General features: G+C 41.2%; 1 long non-coding RNA gene across 1 annotated transcript in view; it reads left to right on the forward strand.

The window, feature by feature from the left end:
- Positions 1-507: 507 nt before the first annotated feature.
- LOC308516060 overlaps positions 508-27474 on the forward strand; it is a 386889-nt gene continuing 359922 nt past the window's right edge. Inside the window, exons 1-2 of the long non-coding RNA XR_013995694.1 lie at positions 508-897; positions 2557-2790. This is a non-coding gene — a long non-coding RNA (uncharacterized lncRNA). The remainder of the gene's footprint in view (positions 898-2556; positions 2791-27474) is intronic.

Genomic DNA, 27474 nt, shown 5'->3' on the forward strand with positions numbered 1-27474 from the left:
GGGCGCGACGTCCAGGTGGGGATCCGCTCTCCAGTCCCTGGACCGAGCTGCGCAGCGCCAGCAGCAACAGGTACCCTGGAGCTGGGCTTTGTCCCGAGGAGGAGCGGGCTCGCCCAAGGGACTGCGTGGTGGGGTGCGCGGGGGAGGAGTGCGTTCCGACGCCTGGAACCCCTCTGGGTTGTTTTGGTGTGCTGGGTGGAGGGGTGAATGGGGGGGAAGAACAAGGATGGAGAGCCTGGGTGCGCCACACCTCTGACCGTGTAAACCGCCTGTATCCTCTGGGGCTGACCCTCTGCCCTTCGCATTTTGTCTACTGGGATGATGAAAAACTGACGGAAACTCGATGCCAAAGTGGATTGTTCACGTTGATTGGCAGGGAAAGTGCGAACAAAGGGGCGCATCTCCCGGAAACAATGATTTTGGAGATTCCCCTTCGCAGACTGGAGCGGGTTCGGGAGGAGGCGGAGCGGAGGGAGGGCACCGGGACCGGCTTCTCCGCGGAAAGTTGGAGCGAGGTGGTGGGAGGATTGGGTCGGGTCGAATGGCGTGGAGCTGGGGACTGCGCGGCCCCAGCGTCTCGGAGGTTCGAGAGCTGGGCGGGAGATGCGGGGAGGGAGGGGGCGGGGAGGGAGGAAGGGAGGGAGGGGAGGGGGGAGGAAGAAGGGGTGAGAGGGAGAACCTGCCGCCGCTCGCCGCCTCTTTGTCTGCTCCGGGACTGGGAACAAAGGGGGGAACTCTGATGAACTCTCCTCCCCTCGCCCCGGACGCCCGGGTATCTCCCTCTCACAACTTTGCCGCCACGACTTTCTGCGCTGTCAGGCCACACGAAAGTGTCCGCGCGCCTCTCGGACTGCAACAGGGGAACGTCTCTGAAAATTGTGACCAAGTGGGAGGAAGGTGAGTGGAAGACTGTTGTCTTGTTTACCTCTCTTCTCCTTCATGCGCCCGGCTCCCCGCCCTTGGAGGACAGAGGAGTCGTCCAGTGACGAAGTTTGGCTGGAAAGTTGTGCCTCCTTTCCGCGCACCCTTCTCTTTTGTTCTTTAACGAACTTGCAGAGATGGTTTTATTTGTTCATTTTTAATAGGCAGAAGCCAAGCAGGCATTTATCTCAAGTGCCTCTTTCTATGAGGTGCTGGAGGGTGGGAGGAAGGGAATAGCAAACAAGGGGGCATTGCCTCGCCTTCCCCCAGTTGCGCGCACACGGGGGAAAACGCGCTGAAATGGATGGGGTCTGTCCAGTCTCACCCCCACCTCGCCCAGACTTTGTCATGCAGAAGAAAGAGATACGGAGCTGGTGTTGGGGGGGGGGGGCGGGGGAGGGTCCTTTCTCACCGTTTTATAACTTAACTGTCTGCGGAGCGCCAGGAGATCTAACGCACAATGCCAAAGCTGAAACAATAGAATGCAGAAAAGATTTGGGTTGGAAGGGTGTGGACTCTTGTGTTTGTGGTCCAGGGGTTAGAGCAAACAGGTAAGAGTTCTGGGAAGATTTATTTGGGGCTGGGGTAGGTGGGGGAAGCCACAGGTTCCAGACTGTCAGAGATGCAGGGATGGAGGGATGGGGCCTGGACCACTAGTTAGAGTCGGCCATCCCCTGCGCCCCTGAGTTTCACCACCCACCCAGAATAACCTATGCAGTCCTTGGGACCCGTCACCAGCTCTCTCACTCCCCCTCCGTCGTCCCCCTCCATTTCAATGTGTTTGAACTGAAAGTAGAACGTGAGTCCTGGAAGATCCCCAGACCCTGCCCTCCGCCCGCCTTTTGTGTTTTAACCTTTTGTTTCTATCTGCCACGCCCGCCCCAAGGAGGGATGGCTGTGGCTGCTCCTGCGGGGGCCGGGGCAGCGCAGTCTCCTCCGTGTTTATAAGCAAAGGGAGACTCAGTAACTTTGTTTCCAAGTAGCCTCCCTTTGCAGTGTTTCCAGGTTGGTTCTTGCTCAGATAAGCAACCACTCTGCAGCTAGTAAACATCTCCACTTTATATGAAATTTCTTTCAGCGCTTTCTCGCTTTCCCACAAAAGTTGTTTATTGGTCCTGTCACTTGGTAAATAGAAAAAAACATTCAGGGACAGCAGTTGGGAGTTTGTTGAAAGGGGGCAAATGTAGTATGGTTTAGCTTTTAGGATGGGTTGAAATATTGGGAATGTGCGGAACAGGCTTCTTGAATCCGACAATGCAAATTTAGGTCATTACCTTCAGGTATGTTTAATGCGATCATTCCAAACACCAAGGTAATTTATCACCAGCTCCACTTTCCTCTCCTGTCCCCACCCTAGAACCAGAGCTTTCCTCACAGCCTTGGACTTCCCCACCTTTGCACTTCGACGTGATAAATGAAACATCCAAACACAGTCTATTTTAACTTCTTAAAGTCATGCTTTTGTAGAGAAGTACCCATTATTTAAAACTTGCAGCCAGAAAGGATTCAAGCGCCAGAACGATGTAGTTTTGAATTTTCATGTCAAAGACTGAAATATAATTGTACGGTTACATTTTTTAAAGAAACTGTGTTGAATGACCTGGAAGCTAACATTAATTAACTTTAATTGTACAGGTGTAATTATTATTATCAGCATCTAGAAAGCATCACGCAGTGCATTGCCCCTTCGGGATCTTCCTATCAGTGAACGTTATGGAAGTACCAACACAACGTCACGCCAATCCTGGAGGAAAAGTTATCACACTTCTTTGTTTGGAGTTACTTAAAAGTTAAAACGTTGGAATTTCTAGGATGCCTTCTCTATGTGGATTACTGCAACGTGATCACTGGGAATTCTCCACCTGAAAGGTACTTTTCTTTTTAAATGCCCACAAGTGCTTCCTTTTGGGGCTGGTGCTAATGCCATTAGAGCCTTGCCTAGTGATTTTGAGTTTTGCCTGATCACAGTGATTTATGACTTCAGATTCCCTTGTTTTGAACTGGTGTTGGTAGGTTCTTTTTCATTTGGAATGAGGATTCGAGTACTTTCGATGAAATTTTATCAGTTTTACAATGTGCTCTTCACCGTTAGCACACAAATGAATGTGGATTATGTTGTCACTAAGGAAAGTTATGTAACAATGATGGGTCCAATATGCAAATATCTTATTTTGTCTATGATTGGTTTTGTCTTTAAATATGGTAGCGTTGTTTCTACGTTAGCAGAACTTTGGGGGTTTGCATTATTATTTTTTTTCACTTTTGATATTTCATTCTGGTAAACAAAATCCAAAACTAACCAGAAGTAAATGAATTCCTAATAACTGGGAGTCAATATTACGTACAAGGTCTCACAGAATGAAAACTTGACAGTGTAATAGCAAAGAGCCTGTGAGTATGTTTAGTCTTACTGGAATACATCAAGTTTTTACAGCATTCATTAAGAGTCTTCTAGTCCCACTCCTAAGTCTTACAATTCATTTTTGTCTACCCCTACGAGAAAGCAATTAAAAGTTCACATAAATACTGTTGGTAATATAAGTGTTTCGATGCAGTATTTACTTTCCTTGTTTAACTTTCCTTGTTTGCCATGGAAAGTGAGAGTTTTCTTTTGTTTAAAATACGTTACTTTGAAATGATTGAAGTTGTAAGATTTGATTCTCAAAATGACTCAATTTAAAGGATATTTTAAATGGTATAGATGGCAACTATCATTAATATATTACTTTGACAAATGTTCAGGTCTGGTAAAAGAAGACAATTAAGAATCAGAAATACTTTTACCCTATTACAAGTAAAAAACTATTAGGATTTCTTTTTAGTTGTATAAACTTGGGCAAGCTACTTAATCTTCTTGAAATTTAACTTATCAACTATAAAATGAAGATTAAGGAAAAGAAACTTTAAGACATATTTTACCTTTAAGATTATGTGATTTGCTCATTACTCCTATAATTAAGGTGCATCCTCCCTTGTGAAGTTTCTTTTTAAATTATTGAACAATAGAGTTACTGAGGTGGATAATTTCATGCGTGTTAATAATTATTTTGTGTGAATTCATAACTTGGAATATTAGTTGAGGAAATATGTTTTACATTTTCTGTAAAGTATACTTTTGGCAAAGTGTGCTGTATGGAAATGTCAGAGTTCTTCAAATGTTTTCATCAGAAGTTTATCTGCTGGAATATTTTTTTGGGGGGGTAGATAGTGCAGTATTATTTCTCCTCAAGTGTTTTGCCTACAAATGTCTAAAGTGAGTATGTTTGAATTTGTTCTAATGGCCATCCAGAGTTAGGCCCTGAGGTTTAGAAATAGACTTTGGGATAAAAAGACCTGAATTTGAATCCCAGCCAAGGCAACTACTTACCATGATCCATTTGCCAGGGTACGTGGCTTCCTTGGGTCTCAGTCTCCTGACTTGTAAGTGGGGATCATAACACTTATCTCATTTTCAAAAGAGTATACGTAAGAAAAAAACGTAAGAGAGGGCTAAGTATCTCTAGTCATATAATAAAAGGTATGATCATTGCCTTTTGGAATAAATTAGTGACATTTTGGTACTCCCAACTTTCTTTGTTGACTGCCTTACAGATTTCAAGCCTCAGTAACCAAAAATATTCACTGAAATATTCGAAGTCAATTTGGATAGAATTTTTTACATATTTAAATGTTTTTCTCTGAAAATAGGTTCAGTTCAAGTCTTTTATCCGGTTAAGTGTGGATTAATTCACTTTGACAAACATTTATGTAGTGTAAGCATGTGGTAGGAGATGTGGTCAAAGAGGAAATGGGAATATGGTGAGCAATTCACATGGATCCTTAAAGGCCATTGTGAAGACTTGGGAGTTTTCACTCAGGGGTAGAAGATTCCATTGGGGGGGGGGGGGGGGTTAAACAATGATTGCTCTGATGTAATTAGTGTTGTCACATGGTGGTTCTGGCTGGCTGTTTTGAGATCATGTAACATAGCTCAAGTGTAAGCATGTTGCTGAAGGTCGTAGCTTCATCTTGGGATTTTGAGTCCTTCTGTTTCCTTATAGAAATTTCTGTGAATTGAGATAATAGCAAGTTTCTAGAATGGATTTTCTTGATTTCTCTATTTTCAATGTTATCCATGATGAGTAGGTTTAGATATAGTTTTAAAATTTTTGTTATTCACTTTTCAGCTATCGTATAAAGTGGCGATTCAGTGGTTTCTTGATGAGGAAATGAAATACTATTGAACACATTTTCCGATATTGGTTTTATAGAATGGTCTTTATTTAAATAGAAAACTCACAGTTAGTATAAACAACACTTAGAAGACTAGCATTATCATCGTGAAATGAAGTTTAAGTCCTGGGTTTTCACTTTATAGATTTGTAATTTAGCAAGATACATTGCCTTCTCTGATTGATTATTTAGTTTGATGAAAATTATATTCATTTACCCTTAGAAAGTTTCTGATGGGAATGTTAAGGTAATTGCTTCTCATTTGTAATCTACCAGCGAAGAGTTGTCCGGAAATGTTAAGAAGAAAAATATGAAATCAGTTAATGTTTAAATGAAAAAATATTTCCCCCCCAGATGTATCTAAAACTTTGTTTGTGGACCACATGTATTTTAATCAGAAGATTATATTATTAGTATAGCACCTACTAATATAATGATTTGTAATTATAGATTTTAAAGTGATAAATTCCTTTATATTTTGATATGTGATGCTAATTCTTAAATTATAACCAAATATGCTTAATAACTTTACTGTAAATACCAAATTTTACAGTCTTGGTTATTTAAAACTGCTCAGTGATGTGGATTAATTTGAATTACTGAAATCAGAACAATCTACCAAAGTATTTGCACTTAATTTACATAGGAAGCAAATCTAAACATTCATATGTGCCATCTAAAAATGATCAATACAATACATACTAAGCATTTAATAAGTAAATAAAAAAGCACTTATTGTCTTTGAACTTTATATTAAGTCTAGGAGGTGATCACCTGAATATTTTGTTATATTTTGAGTACCATTTCTACTTAATTATTTGCTATGAGTTTGTTTAGGTATAATAGGTGTTCCCAAATTCACATTGATTTCTTCTTCATAGCCTCAAATTTGATGATTTTAAAATTCCAATCATTTCTAAGTACTTTGATGGTAGTTCTGCTTATCATTGTCTAGAAACATATATCATGAAACTATGAAACCAACTCTGTTTAATCACTTTTTCCTTATTCTTTCCTTTAAATAATATTTATTTAGTGGCTTCTATGTGCTGGGACTTGTTCTAAGCACTGAGGATGCACAAGAACTAAAAATCCCTGCACTCTTGGAGCTTTTACTAGTGACAATAAAATATATGTTAAAAGGCAGCAACTACTATTAAATAAATAAAGCAGGAAAGGGAGATAGGGAGTGGAAGGGAAGGGGTTGCAATTTTCAGAGGGATGGCCAGTGATGACTTCATGAAGCAGGTGACACTTCAGGAATGCCATGAGAGAAGTGAATGAATTAGCTAAGAGATATTGGGTAGAAGAACATTCAGGAAGAGGCATGGCATGTGCCTAGTAAATCAATGGAAAAGCAAGGAGGGCACATTGGCTGGAGTGGAATGAGGAAAAGGGATGGTGGTAAGACATGTGGTCATAGAGGAAATAGGAATATGGTGAGCAATCACATGGATCTTTAAAGGCCATTGTGAGGACTTTGGATTTTTCACTCAGGGATAGGGGATTCCATTGGAGGTTTAAACAATGATTGTTGTGATATAAGTCATGTTGTAACATGGTGGCTCTGGCTGGTGGATTGAGATAATCAGAGTGGACAAGGACAGAAACAGGGAGATCATTTAGGGAGCTATTTCAGCTATCAAGTGAGAGGTGACGGCTACTTGGATGAGGGTAAAAGTAGCATGGAGGTAGTGAGAAGGGGTTGAATTCTGAAGATATTTTGGCTGGAGGATTTTCTGGAGAAGTGGATAGGAATTATGAAAGAAAGAAGCAGAGTCAAGTATGATTCTGAGACTTTTGGTATGAGCACCTAAATAGACAGAATGCCCATTAACTGAGATGAAATGGGGTCTTGGGGTGCAAGAGACCAGAGCTCAGTTTGGACACATTAATATTAAGATATATTTTAAGCATCTAGACAGACTAATACACAAGTCTGGTTTTCAGGGAAGAAATCTAGAGATACGAATTAGTGAGCTGGAAGAAATTAAATGCTCTTTAAAGCCACGAGCCTAGATGAGATCACTAAGGGAATGAGTATAGAAAGACAGGAGGTCTAGATACTAAGCCTTGGGGCCCTCCAGGTTTAGAAGTGGGGAAGATGAGAAAGGGCAGGTAAAGAATAGCGGGAAGTTGAAGCCCAGTGTCTTCAGGAGGAAGAAAGATCCTCTGTGTCAAGTGCTGCTGATAGATTGAGCCAGATGACTATTAAGAAAGATCTTTGGTTTTAAGCATATGGGAAATCAATGCTCATTGGTAGTCTTGGCTAGAGTGCTTTTGGTAGATGATGAGAGATTATATCTTTTTCCTAATTTGTGTGGTTCATTACATAACTTTAGAGAATCTTATCTAGTCTTAACTAAAATTAGTCATGACTTTCTAATTGATAAAATGCTTTCCCATATGTTATCTTAGAGTCTAAGAGAGATGGGATGATAGTGTCTATGTTTATCTTATAGAAGAAGAAATTAATACTCAGAAGTAAAGTGATTTGTCCAAAGTCACCCAAATAGGAGGTAGAGCTTATTTAATTTCAAACCCTTTGTCATTCACGACAGGAGGGATTGTCGAGTAAGACTCCCTCCACGTTCTGCGTGGAGTAGGGTTCGGTATTGGAAAGAGGAGTTGCACAACAAATGAGAGAAAAAGACACGAGATAATTTTGCAATATTGGGGGACCAGGCGGGCAAGTCCCGAAGGACTTCCTCCTATGCTCAGGCTGCTCCAATCTTTTATTGATCTGGAGTAGCCCTTAGGGTAAGGAGGTTTCAATGACACACAGATCAACAAACAATTTCCAGGAATAGACAAAGTATCTGATTAGTTCATCAATAGATTTCCGGGAGTAGGCAGAGTATCTGATTAACAATAATCAACAAGGATCTACATAAGTATCTAAGGAATTAAGGGAACTAAGGTGGGGATGCTTCACCTATTATTACCTAAACTAACTGGGTGGTGCGCAGTTCTGACCTTTGCTAGGACTTCAAAGGTCACTAGCTTTTGGGGGGTCTCTGTCTAAACTCAGCTAGTGAAGACAATGAATGGACTCCGGCAGGGATAGTAGTAATAAAACCAATTCCAATATAAGGGGATAGAGGTGATAATGGTGGTGTGTACAAAGTATGGGATTATATCAGGGGAGGGAGTGATTACCTTTTGGAGTCAGGGGACACTTCAAAAGGATTTAAAAGATGCATTTTAACAGGTGGCCAAAGTCTAGGCTTGGGAAATATATGCAAAAACATGGAGGGATGAAACATGGGATGAAAACTGGAATGCATTTGGGATGCCTAAGTCATATGATTCATGTTGAACTTTAAGGAGAGTGGATGAAAGATAGGCTAGAGTGATGCTAGTTCAAGGTTGGATTGAAATATGGTTTCAATAAAACTACCAGGTGTCATCTTAAATGTCTCTCATGTCACATAAGATAGTTACACACAGTGTCCATCATGTCATATATGGTAGTTATACACAACGTGTTAGAGATGCCTGGACGTAAGTACATCATCACAAACGCACTATCTTAGTTCAGGCTGCTGTAAACAAGTAGCATAGGCTAAGTGGCTTAGAAACAACAAAAATTTACTTCTGATGGTGCTGGAGTCTGAGTGCTGGCAGATTCAGTGTCTGGTGAGGGCCTGCTTCCTGGTCCATAAACAGCTGTCTTCCTGCAGTACCCTCACATGGTGGAAGGGCCAAGGGAGCTCTCTGTGGTCTCTTCTATAAGGGCACTAATCCCACTCAAGAGGGTGCCACTCTGGTGACCTACCCACTGTCCAAAGGTCCCACCTCCAAATGCCATCATATTGGAAATTAGTTTTGAACGTAAGGATTTTGATGAATTTTGGGAACATACAAACATTCAATCTATAGCAGGTATATTTTCAAAATTCTATTCTCCCTTTAAAAATATATGTGCACGTGGATTGAATACCACTGAAGAAACTCTGTTGGCCATTTCTAGTCTATTGTTTCTAGTCTATGTCAATCAGGACCTTTTGGCATCAAGTAAGAGAATTCTTAACCAAGTGGCTTAGAAAGTAAGGACTTTTATTTTATCTTATTCTTTGGCTTCACGTTAAAGAAACCTGGAATGGGACTGTTCCAGGACTGGCCAATTTAGCGGCTCAGCAATGTCACGGTTCCTGGTTAGCTGACTTTCTCCTTCTGGTCTTGAGCTGCAGCCTCAAGCAGCGTGTCTCCACTTGGGAACCCAGGATAGGAAGCCAGAAAGGTTTAAATCTTTGCCATATATTTATATACATACATTATTTCTTTTAAATGTACTCTATTCAATGATTTCTTTGGGTAAATGTACAGAGTTGTGCGACCTTCGCCACTTTTAGAACTTCCTATCACCCCCAAAATATCTCTGGTGCCCATTTGCAATTAATTTCGGTTCTCACCCACTGGACTCAGGCAACCACTAATGTACTTTCTCTCTCTATGAAGTTGTTTTCCCTGGACTTTTTCATACATAAATGGAATTGTGCAAGAGTGGGTTTTTTTTCTTTCTTTTTTTCTTTCTTTTTTTTTTTTTTGGTCTGGCTTTTTTCTCTTACTATAAAGTTTCTGCTCATCCATGCAGTAGCATGAATCAGTAGCTTGTTCCTTTTATTCCCTGCGTAGTGTTCCATTATATGGATGTGTTACGTGTTGCTTTTCTGTTCACCAGATGACAGACATGTGGGTTGTTTCCATTTCTAAGCTATCATGAATAATGCTGTTGTGAATATTTTTGCATAACTTTTTTCATGGACATGTATTTTCATTTCTCTGAGGTAGATATGTAGGAGACAAATCGCTGTATTGTATGGTAAATTAAACTTTTCAAGAAACTGCCAAACTGTTTTCCAGGTTTGAGGGTTCCATTCATAATGTATGAGAGTTCCAGTTTCTCCAAATCCTGGCCTCATATCTTTTTAAGAGTGAGTAAAACCTCCAAAAGAAGTCTTCCCCGGATAACTACAGAAGCCTATGACATAATCTAGACAGTACAGTAACAAGGGAAATGAGATTACTCTGAGAGGCTTAGACTGATCAACCAACACCCTGGCCCAAAATGCCCCTGGGTGCCCAGTGTCAGAACAAAATTGAAGGAGTTTGGTTCTTAAGTAGGTAACCCACAGAGTCAGCATATGTCCCTGTGTCAGGCTTAGGATGTATTATTAATTTAAAAATACAAAAGAGAGCCAAGTGCTGTATTTATATGGCAATTATGGTTTAAAAGGTAGCCACATACTCGAACAGAAGTAAGCCATTCTATTGAAATTCAGGTTATTCTCTGCTTATCACATTAAGAATTTCTGAAAATTAATCTGTCCAAACGAATAGCAAAACAAGCACAGCCCTGGTGAGTGACTCTGCGGGCAGTTGTTAAGCCCCAGCATTCCTTTCTGGTGAAGTGATATGTAGCTTTTTTGGCTTCCTAGTTATAGTTTTTTATAACCTTGGTTAAGTGTAAATGAACAGCCACCAATCCGTAAGATATAGAAAGATATTTAGACAGTGTTAAGTGTTGGACAACTTGACAAAATTATTTGAGCTTGGATGGAAAAAAAATCAACAGGGCTCTATTCTCATAGTTCTATCTTATTCTTTTATTGACTCCTTTTAAATATATATATTTTTTTATTGTGAGGTATAACATACATAAGGATACATAAATCCACTATATGTGTAGGATATGGATGCTACCCTCTGTTGTAAGATCCAGAACATCTATATCAGCATGTTTATTTCAGCAGAATGATGGAGTTTCAAAGGACTCATGCTTGAAAGTCTCTGAAAATCTAAAGCAAATTTTTTGGTAATTAGAATGCATCCATAGATAATTCTGATAATTTAAGCAATAGTTACAGAGAATTGGGGGGCAGGAATTAATATTTAAAATTGTTTTCTGTGACATTCCTACTCTTAAAACTATTTTGTTTTTTTTCTTCAAATCTTAGACTTATTTGCTACCAGTATAGACTATGATACCTAGAAATTTGTAACTGTCATTTTAATACTAATAATTTGAACTAAGCAATAACTTAAAAAATATCCAAACAACTCCTAGTAGTTCTCTCATAATGGGTAATTTCATTCCAGAAATAGAGAAAACCAAGAAGAGAAGAGAAATTTAAGTTTCTTTTATTAGTCTTAGTGGGAATGAAGTATACATCTTAAGATTGATAGTTCAGTGTTCTATTTCTCAGAGAAGAAATAACTATTACAGAAACCTCTGACATTTGTGCAGCGATTACTTATACATCTTCTTACTTGATTCTTACTTGAATCCCAAGCAGTAAGTATTCATAACATTCTCAGCATTACAGGTAAGGAAACTGGAATTCAGAGAAGTACCTGGCCCAAGAAATCGGACTAGTAAGTGGAACAATGCAAATCCATTAATTAGGGACCAGCAATGTGGAGGAGGATGAGAGAATGTTCCCTGAAGAGTTCCTACTCAAAGTGATAGTTTTTCTACTTTCAGGTTGATATGATTTATTCTTATTCTGAAAATATATTTGAGACCCACACTTTTGATCATACTTCAAAAGAGGATGGTCAGCTCTGCTGGTGTTTTAGATTCCTAAGAGATTGTGCTGCTAGGAACAGTTGAGAGGCTGCATGATGGTGAAACAAGTCAGTGTTCAAGAGTTTTACTTGTTAGGTTTCAATGGGATGCTATCATTCTTTGTAAGAAACTCCCAGAGGATGATACATAACAATATTCATAGAATCCCCACTCTATAGCAAAAAAAAAAAAAAGATTTTTGGATCATCTTTTCATCTCATTATTCCTTTGAGTCAGATGTGCAAGGAAGCTTTGGACAGACTTACAATTACTGAATTGAAACTCTGAATAGAAGACCTCCCTGTGACTTTACTTTGCTTTGTCCCTGAGCTTAGGTCTAACTATCTATCTACCTATCCATCTGTCTACCTACCTATCCATCTGTCTATCTATCTATCTATCTAACTATCTATCATCTATCGATCTGCCTATCTATCACCCTACCTATCTATCTGAAGGGACTTGACATGCCCTTTATTCATAATTCTAGCTCCTATTCTGGGCAGTCTACTTGGTGAGCAGCTGCTCTGGACTGTAATGAGCTTTTAGGGACTCTCTTGTCCTTTTCCATTGGGCTTAGGTCAGCGTTAGGCCTGATTGACCTGGTCCATGCCTTCTTTCCTCCATCCCAGGATTGGGTCTTACTAGCCTTCTGGATCTTGCCATTCCAAAAGAGTGTATGGGATGTCTTCTCTAAAAACCTAGATCAGAACTTGGCCCAGATGCACATGTTTTGCTTCCTTTCCCCTGCATCTGAGTATACCTCCTCTGAACTTGGCCTTCCAGTGGACTAAGTATCTAACTGGGAGATTTCCTGAGTTGCTGCTTTTCAATACTGACCTGGAATGAAGAAGAGACTGTGAAGCTCCCTCAAAACTCAACACCAAACTTTACATTGCCTCCACTTTTTGTGGCCCTCATTTTTTTGTTTCTGAGACTCATTTTGGCCTGGGCTTATGGCTTCATAGCTCCTGTTTGGATTGAAGGGTGAACCCTCAATATTACAGTGAGTGAGCTAAGCTAATAGAGTGCATAATTGAGATCCATTCACATTGAGATCCTTTCATTGGATGCAAGTAATATGTAGAAGAAAGAAGTCTAAAAAATGTAAACACCCAAAGCTGGGCAACCTTGGCTCTCTGGCCTTGTGTGGTTACTCCATGTTTCCACTCCTCTTTCTCTTTAGCCCTCACCACAAACTGACAGTCTGAAGGCTGTCCCTTCTTGTCTGCCCCCTTCCTCTGGAAAAATATCACACTGCATTAGTACACCCAGGATATTAGTTCCTCGTGGTAGATCAGTGTGGAATGGAGAGCCCACTAGGGGTTGGCACATGTGCCAACCCTGATAAAATACTTCCTATTGTATTTGGTTGGCCCTTACAATTGGAAAAAAAGAGATGGTAATGTAACAAAAGTTGCTAGCATATGTTTTCAGCTTCTTTTATTTTTTTACAGGGTATAGTTCAAATAATAAATAAAATTCACTTCTTGTCACTCTGTCATTGGGATAAATAAACCTTGGGTCTAGCATAATAAAATTTCAGCATTTGTCTCAGCGTGGGAATTTGGGTGAAAGTTCATAGAATGTTTTTCTTTAGAAATTTCTGTTGAATTCTGGCTGATTCTGCAGCCAAATTAAAAAAAAAATATCACTTGACTGCAATGATGAAACTACTCCTCCTAAGTATATTGTGTAGGTTTCTAGCTAAGTGGATATGAGTGTATTCGGGTTGCACGCAAATAGGAACAGGATGCATCACGTTTTCATTATCCTCATGCCAGATCCTTGTTCTGTGGTGTGGTCTTCTGAGTTCCCAGGGCTTGTGCCTGCTGAGGCTCCCAAAGCCAGAAATTGGCTGGACTAACTCTGGCTTGTTAATCAGATCATCTTTGGAACATAGGAGTTGATCCAGGGGCCCATAAAAGGGTCACAGAGTCTGAGCATCAGTGGTCCCATCTTATTGTCTGACTTTCAGTTCTGCATCAATGTAAGTCATGATTTACCTATTGATTCGACTTGTTATGCAAATCCCAGGACTTGGTGTGCAGATTCAAATAGTACCTCTTTGCATATCCGGGTCTTTTGTGTTCCCCAGGTTCTTTTGTTGCCAACGTTAACTCTGTCTGGTCCTAATCTGCAGTGCCTTCTTGTACTTGATTCACATCTTCTTTACATTTCTATTCTCAGAGCTCGCCAGATTCAGTGGGTGCTGGCCAACCACAGTGGTCTCAGGTTCAACCTCCTGTGCTTATGGATTAATATTGGATACTAACATGTTGGTAAAAAATAATTCACCCAACAAATTTCCAAAAAATGAACTCTTCCTTTGCTATCACTTCTGACCTTCTTCGGGACATTGCATTGATTCCAATACCAACGACATCCCTGCAGTATGGTGAAATGCAGAGCCTCTCAGTCATCTACGAGGAATTTAAGCTGTGCTGAGTTCCATTTTATGCCTAATATAGCTTAGTATTCTGATTCTTGGAAAACTGGTGATGGATGAATAATATATGTGCTTATTCTTTATTAACTAGACTGATTAATCCACATAAGAATTGTAACAAACTGGCTAAAACAGTTTAGCCTTGCTGGGAGACCTTCTGGAGCGATGAATAAGAGTAGGGCATTTTGTTTTGAGTTGCTTAAACCCACCATGAGCAATATTTAATTCTGAGCCTAATTTACAAGCAGCTGTAAAGGGGAACTGGATGCTTGGGTCCAGTGGAGAAAAGGAGAATTTTCAAGGTATTTTTGGTGTATCTTTTGAACTTTGAACTATGTGGCTGTATTACCTAGTGGAAACAGGATAATGAATGGAAAGAAGAAAGGGAGGGAGGAAAGAAACACTTATAGGGAACAATACATCAATGAATTAATATTTCTAAGTCATTTGCTTCTATAAAGCACTTTGCAAATTGCTTGGGAGATAAAAGCATATGTGAAAGGAACTCTTCAGGGATTCCTACACATGGCTCTTCAACAACTCCGTAAAGTAGGATTGCTGTCCACACTTTATAGGTGAAATAATGGAAGTTGTTAATGGTGAAGCTGGAAGTGGGCCCAGGTGTGTCTGACTAACGCTGTGCCATGCTGCCAATCTTGGTTGGCTTGGGCAGCTATAACAAAATACTGAAGACTGTGTGGCTTACACAACAAACATTTCTCTTAGTTCTGGAGGCTGGGAAATCCAATAACAAGGCATGGGCAGATTCAGTGTCTGGTAAGGTTCCTCTTCATGGTTTGTAGACAGCTGCCTTCTTACTGTATCCTCACTTAGGAAAGGGAGGGAGGTAGGAAAGAAGAGAGAGAGAGAGATATCAAGAGATCTGCTCTCTTCACCCCCTTATAAGAGCACCTATCCCATCATGGGGACTCTACCCTCATGATCTTCCTCAAGCCCAATTACCTCTCAAAGGCTCTACCTCCAAATATAATCACACTAAAGGCCTGGTACACAAAAATTTGTGCACTGGGGGGGGGGGGGGGGGGGAGTGTCCCTCAGCCCGGCCTGTGCCCTCTCATAGTCTGGGACCCCTCGGGGGAATGACCACTTGCTGGCTTAGGCCTGCTCCCTGGGGCATTGGGCCTAAGTTGGCAATCAGACATCCCTCTGGTGCCGGGAGCCAGTCCATGCTTGCTGTTTCAAGGGACCTGGCATATATGGCATACTGTTCTTAATATGTTTGCTCACCTTCTTGGCACTATATGTTTTAACCAAGGTCTCTGAGAAAGGTTGTTTCCCCAGGTAGGGATTTTCCCCTGAAGTTAGGGAGGGAATAAAACCTCTTAACTAAGTGCCAGGCGGGTAATTAATCATTTTAACTACGAACAATCATGCTTAAGCTACATAATCTTTACTCCCTGGAATGGAGATAAGAAACGCCCTAACCTTTGGAATAGAGATTGATAGGATTGGAATCAACTGGTATAAATACAGATGTAACAAGACAGAACCAAGAAGACAGAACCTACACAGAACCTACAGACGGAAGAACTTCGCTGGAGAGAACACGGCAAAAGATCCTGGACAGAACCTGGCAACAGAACTTGGCAAGAGAATCTGACTAGAACCTGGTGACTGAACCTGGCTGGAGAACCTGGACAGAACATGGCTGAAGAACCTAGTGAGGGAACATGGCTACAGAACCTGGCTGGACAACCTGGAGAACCTAGCAAGAGAACATGGACACAGAACCTGGCTGGAGATCCTAACCAGAACTTCGCTGGAGATCCAGCCCAGAACTTGGCTGGAGATCCTGGCTAGGCTGCTGATCAACTGAACGTTGTCTCCGTGTCATTTCTTCTTCGCCAACTCCGTCCACACCTTTGGGGACCCCTGGACCTGCTGGGGCAGGACCCCGGCACTCTGGCAGCCCGGGAGCCCTTGGGGGATGTCCACTTGCTAGCGGGGAGCAGGCCTAAGCTGCAGTTTGACATTCTTAGTGTTGCCGAGGAGGTCGGAGAGGCTCCCACCACCACCGCTGTACTGGCAGCCGTCAGCCTGGCTTGTGGCTGAGCAGAGCTCCCCCTGTGGGAGTGCACTGACCACCAGGGGGCAGCTCCTGCATTGAGCGTCTGTCCCCTGGTGGTCAGTGTGTGTCATAGTGACCAGTCATTCCCAGTCGTCCTGCTGTTAGGGTCAGTTTGAATATTACCCTTTTATTATATAGGATAGAGGCCTGGTGCACAGGTGGAAGCTGGCTGGTTTGCCCTGAAGGGTGTCCCGGATCGGGGTTGGTGTCCTGCTGGGGTGCCTGGCCAGCCTGGGTGAGAGGCTGATGGGTGCTTGCAGGCTGGTCACACCCCCTTCAGGGTGGGGGTCCCCACTGGGGTGCCTGGCCAGCCTGGGTGAGGGGCTGATGGCTGTTTGCAGCTGGTCACACCCCCTTCAGGATGGGGGTCCCCACTGGGGTGCCTGGCCAGTCTGGGTGAGGGGCTGAGGGCCATTTTCAGGCTGGCCAAGCAACCCCGGTGATGGAAGCTCCCAGCCTCTCCTTTTTTTCTTTTTTTTATTCTGGGATTTATTTACCTTCTATAATTGAAACTTTGTTGCCTTCAGTGGAGCTCAGAGCCAGCTGCGGCAGGTGGGAAGCTTGGCTTCCTCCATCACTGGAGTAACCAAGCCTCCTGCTTGCTCCAGCTCTGTGGCTGCCGGCCACCATCTTGGTTGGGCTAATTTGCATATAGTTGCTCTGATTGGCTGGTGGGTGTGGCTTAAGGGGTAGCAAAGGTATGGTCTATTTGCATGTTTGTATTTTATTAGATTAGATTGGAGATTAGGGCTTCAACATATGGATTTTGGGGTACATTCAATTCATAGCACTGCCTCTCCATCAAAGATATGGCATAAAGAACCTGTAAATATTCTCTAATATTAACTTACTGATCAGAACTGGCCCTGAGCAAAATTGCTGGGTACAGGAAATTTGACTGCGCCAGTCTATAGTTTCCATCCTCTCAATCCCCTTCCCTCCCGTTGCCATGTTCTCTCCTTCCTTTTGTCCTCTTTCTTTTTCTTGGTCTACAAAAGCCATTGAAGCTTTCAAAATATTATTCTATCCATCCATCCATCCATCTATCCATCCAACCATCCACCAAACCATCCACCCACTGATCCATCCATTTACCTACTTACTATGCACCCACTCATTCAGATATCATTGAGCACCTATTATGTGTCAGGACTGGATTGGATGCTGGGGATACAAAGTTAAACAAAATGGACATGATTCCTGCCATCACATATTTTAAGAAGAAAAACGGTGTCTGTGTATAAATACGTTTTGGGAACTCTACAAACTATGCTCAGGTCCCTTTTGTAGGCTCACCAGGCTCTCTAAGTTCCCTGAGATACCTGGTGGTCAGAGTTTTTTTTTGTAACTTCTTGAATATGGAATCATTGTCCCTTCTGTGTGTGTGTGTGTGTGTGTGTGTGTGTGTTAATTTTATTTGTTTTTGGAAACAGAACATTCATTAACAAACCTCACAGAGCAAATCTTTGGACAAAGATTTATTTTGGAAATAATGATTCTAAAGATTTCTTTCATGAAAATTCAGTAACTTCACAATTAAATGTGTAATCTACTGCAAAATAATATTTGAATTTAAATGGTGAGCTTTAGTCCAAAGAAGAAATTCGAAGGACTGTAGACATTGTGACGTGACCTGCAGTGTAAGAATTGGTGCAGCAGAGACCTTTCTGTGTCTCTCACGTCATGTAAGGTAGTAGCTCACATCAGCCCTGAAAAGACTGGCCCAACACAAACAATGACAATAACAATAAAAAAACAAAACACATAGGATCATAATGAGGTGGAACAGCAATGTGAAAGAGTGCAGTAAAACGAAGACAATGTAAGCAGAAGGCTATGAAGAGCAGCTAGAAAGATAAATACTGTTGGGCTGAGAGTGGCCCTTCAGAAGCGCACAAAATCATTTGAGAGTATCTGAGAGAAGTCAGGAGAGCCTCATCCAGTCCCGACTCAGGCAACAGAGACCACGTTCTCTGAAGGCTTTTTTTATGCCACACAGTTTAGCACCTACTTAGGCAGCTTTGCTGGATTTCATGGTCAGTCCAGTTTCATCCCTGATCGCTCTGCCTCCCCAAGGAGACGAGGTGTCTAGGGATGAATGGTGGCACCCCAAAGAGATTAGGTCCTAATATGTGAAAACTAAATGTTATCAATTAAGGAAACTGGTCTTTGCCTGTGTGATTAAATTAAGAATCTTGACATGGAAATTATCCCTTGGGCCCTAAATCCAATCACAAGTGACCTTATAGAGGGGGGATCATCCCTACAGAAGGGGATCATCCCTACAGAGCAGAAGAGGGGGGATCATCCCTACAGAGCAGTGCAGATGGTGATGTGAACATGATGATGGAGATTGGATGTGGCCACATGCCAAGGAATCCGAGCAGCCACCACAAGCCAGAAGAGACAAGAACGGATTCTTCCCCAGAGCAAGCACGTCAAACTCAAAGGCGAACACAGGCCAAATAAACAAGGCATGCGGCCTGTGGGCCACAAGTTTGACATGCTTGTCCCAGAGCCTCTGAAGGCCTGTCGACACCTTGACTCTGGACATCTGGCCTTCAGATCATGAGAGAATACGTTTCTGTAGTTTTAAGCCATGGAGTTTGTGATGATTTGTCACAGCAGCCCTAAGACACTAACACAGGTATGTAGTCTCTGAGGGCCAGTCTAGGTCTCCTCTGTACTTGACCAGTACTCGGTATGCAGAGTTCTGCACATAGCAGGCACTCAACTACTTGAGTGCTCAAACTGACTTCTTCACAGGTCTAGCAATTCAGAGCTTGAAGATTTGTATTTAAAATTTTATTCGAAAAGAAGTGAGACCAGCAAGATCTGGGTATTCATTTGTGAAAGATGAAATTAATGCCCCCGAGGCTTACTCTCTCATGAGTTTATTGCATCTTGAAGCTTAGATTTATGCCACCTTTTAATGTAACAATTCCTCTGCTTTGCTGGGATATTAATACCACTAAGAAGACTTTATCTAGCAGAACAAGAAAAGTGAGTCATTCCAGGCAGTGGTTTGACATCTTAATTAGCACGACCTGGCTGCTTCCTTTCTCTTCTTTCCACTGACAGTATCTAAATGACAGTGTACTGGGATTTCTGGATCAAACACAAAATGTCTTCTGCTCAAATCTTCCATGAAATGCAATTTTGAAACTATGAGCTTGATTCTTACTCAAGCAGAACCCTTAGTGCATTATCTGGGACTAGCTGACTGGGAACTGCAGGATCGTGTTCTATGGGAAACATAACGTTTGCTTTTACATAGAAGCTGCATAAAATAATCTGGAATTCTGGCTCAGTAGACTGGCCTGGTGGTGAACATTATTCTTTCCAATATTATGGCATTTCTTATGGGCATTTTGTTTTTCTCTCACAGGGAAACATGGTCTCCTCTAGACCATTCCTCTAAGATCTGTTCCTTTGTAAAACAAGTAGGAGTTAAAATAAATTGCTAGACCATTTAACCTCCTCCCCCCATTGAATTGAACTTGTATTTGCATGATTACCATATCTTTTGATTAAGGTTGAAATTGACATTAGACACTGTTAACTTTAAGACAACCCACCTCATATGCCTAATTAATGAAATCCTTGGATTGTTGTTTACACCGTCCCCTTATCTTTCTGTCATATTTTAAATATGCTCTGAAGATATCATTTACAGATAGTCCCTGACTTACAATGTTTTGACCTAAGATTTTTTGACTTTGAGATGGTGCAAAATCGACACACATTCAGAAATAGTACAATTGATATTCTACTGTGTTGCCAGTATTGTTTGGATATTGTGTTCTGTGTTTCCACATCCCGTCATGTCTGCAAAATGCCCATTAGCGTCTCCTGCCTCAGGCGGGAAGAAGAAGATTGATGAAACTGCACTGCACCAATTGTAGGCTAATGTAAGTGTTCTGGGCATGTTTAAGGTAGGCAAGGCTAAGCTACCATGTTTGGTCGGTTAGGAGTCATAAATACATTTTTGACTTATGATATTTCAGTTTACCATGGGTTTATTGAGACATAACCTGATGGATCGAGGAGCATCTGTAGTTCTTACTGCTAATGGCTACAGCCACATCACCAAAGTATTAAGTGGTGTGATTGAGATCTTACCTAAAAGGTTCACTATAAAAGAGACAGGCCCATGTACCAGTCATGGTATTATTTTACCGGAGACATAGCAGTTGCTCAATAAATAATTATTTGACTGAATGAATTAGTCATTGAATAATGATTAAAATCCACAAGTTTTAATGTTATCAAAGCCTTAACTAGCAGTTTAGGTGTCGTGGGCGCACATCAGTGTTGTAACTCCTCTTGTGGTGAAGAAGAGCACAGAAGAGTGTTCCTAACACTTTCCAGTGCTCTCCAAGAGAAATAGGATGAGAGTCACAAAAGTAAGCCACGTATGTAATTTTAACTTTTTAGTAGCCACAGTAAATTATTTATAGTGATATATTTTATTTAACTCAAAGTATTGAAATATAATTTCAACATGTGATCAAAATAAAAATTATTAATGATATATTTTACATTCTTTAGTCTCTAAAATCCTGTGTGTATCTTCGACTGAGAGCACATCCCAATTTGGCCTAGCCTCATTTTAAGTGCTCAAAAGCCACATGTGGCTAGGGGCTACCATATTGGATAGTGCATGTTTGTACCTCCTGGAGGCTCCTATTTTATTTTTTATTTATTTTTATTTTTTTATTTTTTATATATTTTATTGATTTTTTACAGAGAGGAAGGGAGAGAGATAGTTAGAAACATCGATGAGAGAGAAACATCGATCAGCTGCCTCCTGCACATCTCCCACTGGGGATGTGCCCGCAACCCAGGTACATGCCCTTGACCGGAATCGAACCTGGGACCCCTCAGTCCGCAGGCCGACGCTCTATCCACTGAGCCAAACCGGTTTCGGCAAGGCTCCTATTTTAAAACATTATTCTTTATAAGCTATTGAGTAGGATACATGTATAGTGGGGCCTTGACTTACAAGTTTAATTCGTTCCGTGACAGAGCTTGTAACTCAGATTACTCGTATGTCAAATCAATTTTCACCATTAAAATGACACATGATGCTGGGCTGATGTTGTGGCGTTCACTGTGACGTTCGCTGCGCCAGCTAGCAGTGGGGTATCTGAAGCTGGCTCGTAACCTGAATTTTAGCTCGCAACTCAAAGCGAAAAATCGGCTGAGAGACGGCTCTTATCTCGAAAAACTCGTTAGTTGGGACACTCGTAAGTCATGGCCCCACTGTATAATCCTGTCAGTGAACTGGTACAAAAATCGTATCAGCTATGCAACTGAAAACAAAATTGATAAAATAAAAGTTCATCACTTAGAGATATGTAATACCCTCTAAATTTTAGGGACTGTGATCAAGCTTCCATTAATCCAGGATTTAGATTTTTCTCCTCTGCTATTTGTGGGGCAAGTTACTTATCTTCTCTTAGGCCTCAGCTTCCTCTTCTGTAAATTGGATAAATTTGCTTCAATGTATAGCAATAACCTTTGCAAAGGGTTTAATGCTGAAACACTCAGTTCTCATTGTTAGCTGGAATTAGTTCTTAGTTAGTATTTTATTTTGCATCCAAAACTCTGGAAAAAAGTGGGTGATTCTCTCCTATATTTGCTAATCTTTTCATAACGTTTTCCCCCCAAAATCAGCTCTCCTTGTGTTAAGAACTTGATGTGATTATTGATGAAAATAAGATAATTGACGTTTAAAAAAATCAGTTCAACATGGGCTGTTCCAGGTAGCTCCTGTATAAGGGGGTGTGGAAGGTGTCAAGAAATACAAGACTAGCATTTGCATGTAGGCAAACTTGGGAGACCCTTAGTTAACTTTTTATAAATATATTTTTTATTGATATCAGAGAGGAAGGGAGAGAGAGATAAAAACATCAATGATGAGAATCACTGATTGGCTGCCTCCTGCATGCCCCCTATTGGGGATCGAGCCCACAACCTGGGCATGTGTCCTTGACTGGAATCGAAACTGGGACCCTTTGGTCTGCAGGCTGACGCTCTATCCACTGAGCCAAACTAACTAGGGCCTTAGTTAACTTTCTATGAACTGAATTTGCACACTCCATTAGTGCATTTCCATTAAACATATACCAATATCAAGCCAATATCTATGGTCTAGTGGGGAAAGGTGATTATGATAGAAAATTGATTACAGATACAGCTAGGCTGATCATTCTTCCTAAGGCCTATTTCACCCTCTGCTGCTTTTATAAATTTGGGGAATATGAAATTTATGATAGAAAATTGTTCTTAACCATTGTTTGTTTACCTTGCTTTGGGTAAGGATGAAACAAATAAGAAATCATTGGAGATATTAGCTAAATTTTTTTTTTTCCAGTCCTACCATCTAAGCTTGGTCGAATACTTGTTTTTCTGTTTATAAATAATACTAGTGGCCCGGTGCATGCAATTCGTGCACATTAAAAGGGCATTAATTAGAGGAAATATTTTAATATTGCTATTTGCCCTTTCTCTATAATAGAAGTGTTAGAGATGAAAGCAAATTAGTAAAATGTATATGAAAATCTTCCTCCTGTCAGAGTCTGGGGCACGCCCGGGACCCAGAGCCAAGTCCCCACCCACCCGGGTGCACCTCAAAATCATGAGAGACCCAGACCCAGCCAGCCCCTCCCCCATTGGGCGAGATCTAGACCTGGCCGGCCCCAACCCCATCAAGCACTGCCAGGTGGGGGGCACAGCCTCAGGGCCCCCATCAAGCCCCACTGGGTGGGAGGCGCAACCTCACATCCCCCATCAAGCCCTGCTGGCGGGTGGTGCAGCCTCATCCCCCGGCCCAGTGCTAGGTGGGGGGCACAGCCTCAGGTCCCCTGGTGCTAGGGTGGGGGTGCTGCCTGAGGTCCCCTGTTAAGCCCCGCTGGGCCAGGGGTGTGGCCTCAGGTCCCCTAGCCTGGCACTGGGGCAGAGGGCATGGCCTCAGGTCCCCCGGCCCAGCGCCGAGGCGGGGGGGCGGTGCGGCCTGAGGTCCCCCATCAAGCCCCGCCTGGCGGGGGGGTGAAGCCTCAGGTCCCCTGCCCTGGCCCGGTGCCACGCAGCCTCAGGTCCCTGCTGATCGCTCCTATGGCTCGTTATGGGACCCCCACCTCCGCTGTGGGCGCAGCCATCTTGTGACAGCATGATGGAGTGAGGGTCAATTTGCATATTACCTCTTTATTATATAGGATAAATTGTATGGAGTATATAGACTTCCTCTTTCACTTGCTAAAAAATTTTGTGTAACTTAAGTGTCTTTATGTACTTGTGATCATTGATAATAAGTGTGATGATCTTTGTGATAAAAGTGGGTGACCACCAGATGTCTGTTCTTGGGAATCCAAAGTCAGTTTGCTGTTGCTTTCACTATTAATTAAACAGTGTTTTATCCTCCTTTAATTGTTGGCAGAAAAATACTTATCAAGGGAAGAATTTATAATTTCAATAATACTTGACAAAACCATGATAGACTTAGTGAGAATGTTATAATTATTGAGGCTGGTGTTGATTAAGACTCTTCTATTTCCCATTTTTAAAAAAACCTTTGTTTGGGTTGTATCAAACTTTGGCTCATACACAGTTATACTTTGGAAAAGAATTGTTAACTCTGTGGTTGAAAACAGAGCTCTAAAATGCCTTAGTAAAAGCAAGATACTTTAGCTAAATATTATATTTTCAAATAAGTAAATAAATAGAATTCTTTTTCTTGTTTTCATCCTTATGTAAATTGAAAAAAAATACACAAAACTGGCCCTTGTATATTTTATGTTGCATAACACAGATAACTATTTAGTTGAAACAAACATTCATTTAAATGGAGAAAAAGGAGCCACTCTTAGGCTTTCTCAAAATGTTGCTGTGAAACCCTGGCCAGTGCAGCTCAGTTGGTTGAGCATCGTCTCATGTACTGAAAGGTCACCAGTTCAATTCACGGTCAAGGCACATACCCAGGTTGTGGGTTTGATCCCTGGTCAGGGTGCATGCAGGAGGCAACTGATCAATATTTCTCTCTCACATTGATGTTTCTCTCTCCCTCCCTCTCCCTTCCTCTTGCTCTAAAATCAATAAAAACATAAAAAATAAAATGTTGCTGTGAAAATATTTGGGTACTAATGATGGTGAGTCTAGGTCACTATGAATGCAATGCTTTTCCTTTTCTCTGAATCATTGGTTGTAAAAGCCATATATTTGGTTTATTTTTTAATAGGTGAAAGTTGGCAAACCTAATGTATTTCTTTGGAGGGAGATCAGTCTGAGGGACCATTTGCTGTGAGATTAAGGGCATTGGACATATTTTCTGATCTTGACTTTGACCTAGTAGTCCTTAATGGAAATGTTGGAAACTGTTCTCTGACAGTGGATAAAGTCTGTCTGGTTTTGCACTGCACTTTATCTGTGTAGAACTTCTGGTACAAGTTGTATCCCTGTAGTGTTGAGGGTGGATGAGGTGGGTGCATATTTTCCCTCCTGTGGAAATAAGATAATCACTCTGCAGTGTTTCTCTGCGTCAGGAAGCAGTTACAAAGTGATAGATATCATATCTAGCTTAGGAAAAGTGAGCTAGTTTATTTAGGGGGAAAAGGAGAAAGAAAAGGTGGTGACTTGAAAATAAAAATATTTGTTTTTCTCTGTCTACATAAAAATCTAGTGTTTCATTAACTTTGTTTGTAAAGAAACCTAATGGACTTGGGGTGGTGAACACACAATACAATATACAGATGGTATATTATAGAATATATTATAGAATTATATACCTGAAACCTATATAATTTTATTAACCAATGTCACTCCAATAAATTCAATAAAAATAAAAATAATAAAAAAACAACAAAGTGGAATGGGTGGGTATTCAGATTTATTTTTATACTTAGTATTCGGCTACTCATACTAGATAGTGCAAAAAATTAAATGGCATATGAACCAACATTAGAAAAAAGGAAACCTAAGATATGTGAACTACTGTCCCATTTTGAGATTGTGCTTTTTAAACCTTTGTTTTAACTCTGTTAGGACAGTTGCTGGGAGTAGAGTAATTTTCCTCTGTTGGCCTAAGCTCTTAATCATTTGATAAGACACCTTTCATCAAGGAAGCAAGAGGCAGGTCTAGCCAATATTTTCAAACCCAGGAAATATTTATTGTATGAAATATTTTAACTGATGGGTTAGCAGGAAATCCTGGGATAAGATAATTTCCTTTAAGCTAATGAGAAACTGTATCTCAATTACTTTTCTAGAGAGCTTTTGTTTTCATTTTGTGATTACTGACTCTGGATTAAAGATTCACTTTTTATTCTAAATGATGTTGTTGAATATTTAGGGATACCTGGTGTATTTCATAATTTAACAATAGTAACTGTGAGTATAGAGCCCTGGACATCAGTTTTTATTGAGCCAATAAAGTTTTATTTACTTGCTCTTAAAAGTTTGCTTCAAAAGCCCTAACAGTAGGGTGGCTAAAGAGATTTAACACAGATTTCAAATATTTTTCTTTGAAATGAGACAAGGGCCAATTTATTTACTACTGGTGATGAGCTATGAAAGCATTTCAGTTGATGTTATTAACATTGCTTGTCACTCTCAGAAATGGTTCATTCTGGAACAGCTTCTTGGATTTGAGAGAGGTGACTGGTTCTTTCCACCATAGCTGAGTGATTTGCCAAATGGGTTAGTTATAGGGCTTGACCCTACTATGCAGACTGTGCCCCTTGTTGCCTTTGTGATTTGCATGATCATCCAAGGGAAAGTGGAATCAGTTTTTTATCAAATATGTTTTTACTGACTAAAGAGAGAGTGGAAGGGAGAGAGAGAGAGAGAGAGAGAGAGAGAGAGAGAGAGAGAGAGAGAGAAACACATAGACGTGAGAGAGAAACTTTGATTGGTTGCCTCCCAAATGCACCCTGATCAGGGATCGAACTTGGAACCTGGGTATGTGCCCTGACCAGGAATCAAACTAGTGAACTTTCAGTGCATGGGACAGCACTCAACTAACTGAGCCACACTGGCCAGGGCATCAGGTTGTTGTTTTTTTAAATACTTTTAAAATTGATTTCAGAAAGTAAGGGAGAGGGATAGAGAGATAGAAATATCAATGATGAGAGAGAATCATTGATTGGCTGCCTCCTGCATGTCCCCTACTGGGAGGGATGGAGCCTGCAAGCCGGGCATGTGCCCTTGGCCAGAATCGAACCTGGGACCCTTTAGTCCATAGGCCTACGCTCTATTCACTGAGCCAAACTGGCTAGGGCCATCAGGTTGTTTTTATAAGTTCTTAATTTATTAATCTTCTAATGAAAAATCTGCACAATTACCTCATAAAGTCCCTGAGGAATTTGTATTTCTCTGTTGTCCAATCCTTAGCTCACTTTTACCAGCACCAACATTGGCCCTTGCAGTCCCCCTGACTTTTCCTTTTGCTCTTGTGTTCCTTTCGCTGTTTTCTTGAGGTCTTCTTCTCATACAGGCCATGTCTTGCAAGTTGATGTTTGAGTTCATTTTTCTCTGCCTAATCCAAGGAATCATAAATCATGCCAAAGCCAGTGGTCTTGACACCATCAAAATGGGTTCTGAATCTAAACACAAAGATAACATCTTGGGGTGATCTTGTACATGTTGGTTAGTTTTCCCTGAAATCTGTCTTAGGTACTGTTCCCTTCCCAGGGTGAAGGGCATTGATGACCATTTGTTTCTGTTGGAGTAGTCTGTTGGTCATGAACATCTTGATTCAGATATTTATTGAGTTGTTCATGATGGCAGCCAACATTCAAGTTTCCAGGGAGGAAAAGAGAGCCTCTTTTCACTGCCCAATCATATCAGTGCCCATAGAAGGACCCCAGCAACTGGGGCATTGGGTAATATTTCTGATTAGTGAGTTGAAATTTCCCTGAAAGGCTTGGTTCCTCTCAGGGGTGGGGAACATCCAGCCCATGGGCCGTATAAAGCCCGAGAAATCATTTGGTCTGTCCCTGCCAAGGCATTGGGGTGAGTTAATGAAATGTTTGACCAATTATAGCAGGCTAATTTTTATTTTGTTTTTATTTTTATTTTTGTTAAAGTTTCTTCTTTTTTATTTTATTATTATTATTATTATTTTTTTTTAATCTTTATTGTTCAGATTATTACAGTTGTTCCTCTTTCTTCCCCCCATAGCTCCCCTCCACCTGGTTTCCACTCCACCCTCTGCCATTACCTCCCCCCCCCACT

Source organism: Myotis nattereri (genome assembly GCF_964212035.1).
Source record: "Myotis nattereri genome assembly, chromosome: 3".
NCBI classification, from domain to species: Eukaryota; Metazoa; Chordata; class Mammalia; order Chiroptera; family Vespertilionidae; genus Myotis; species Myotis nattereri.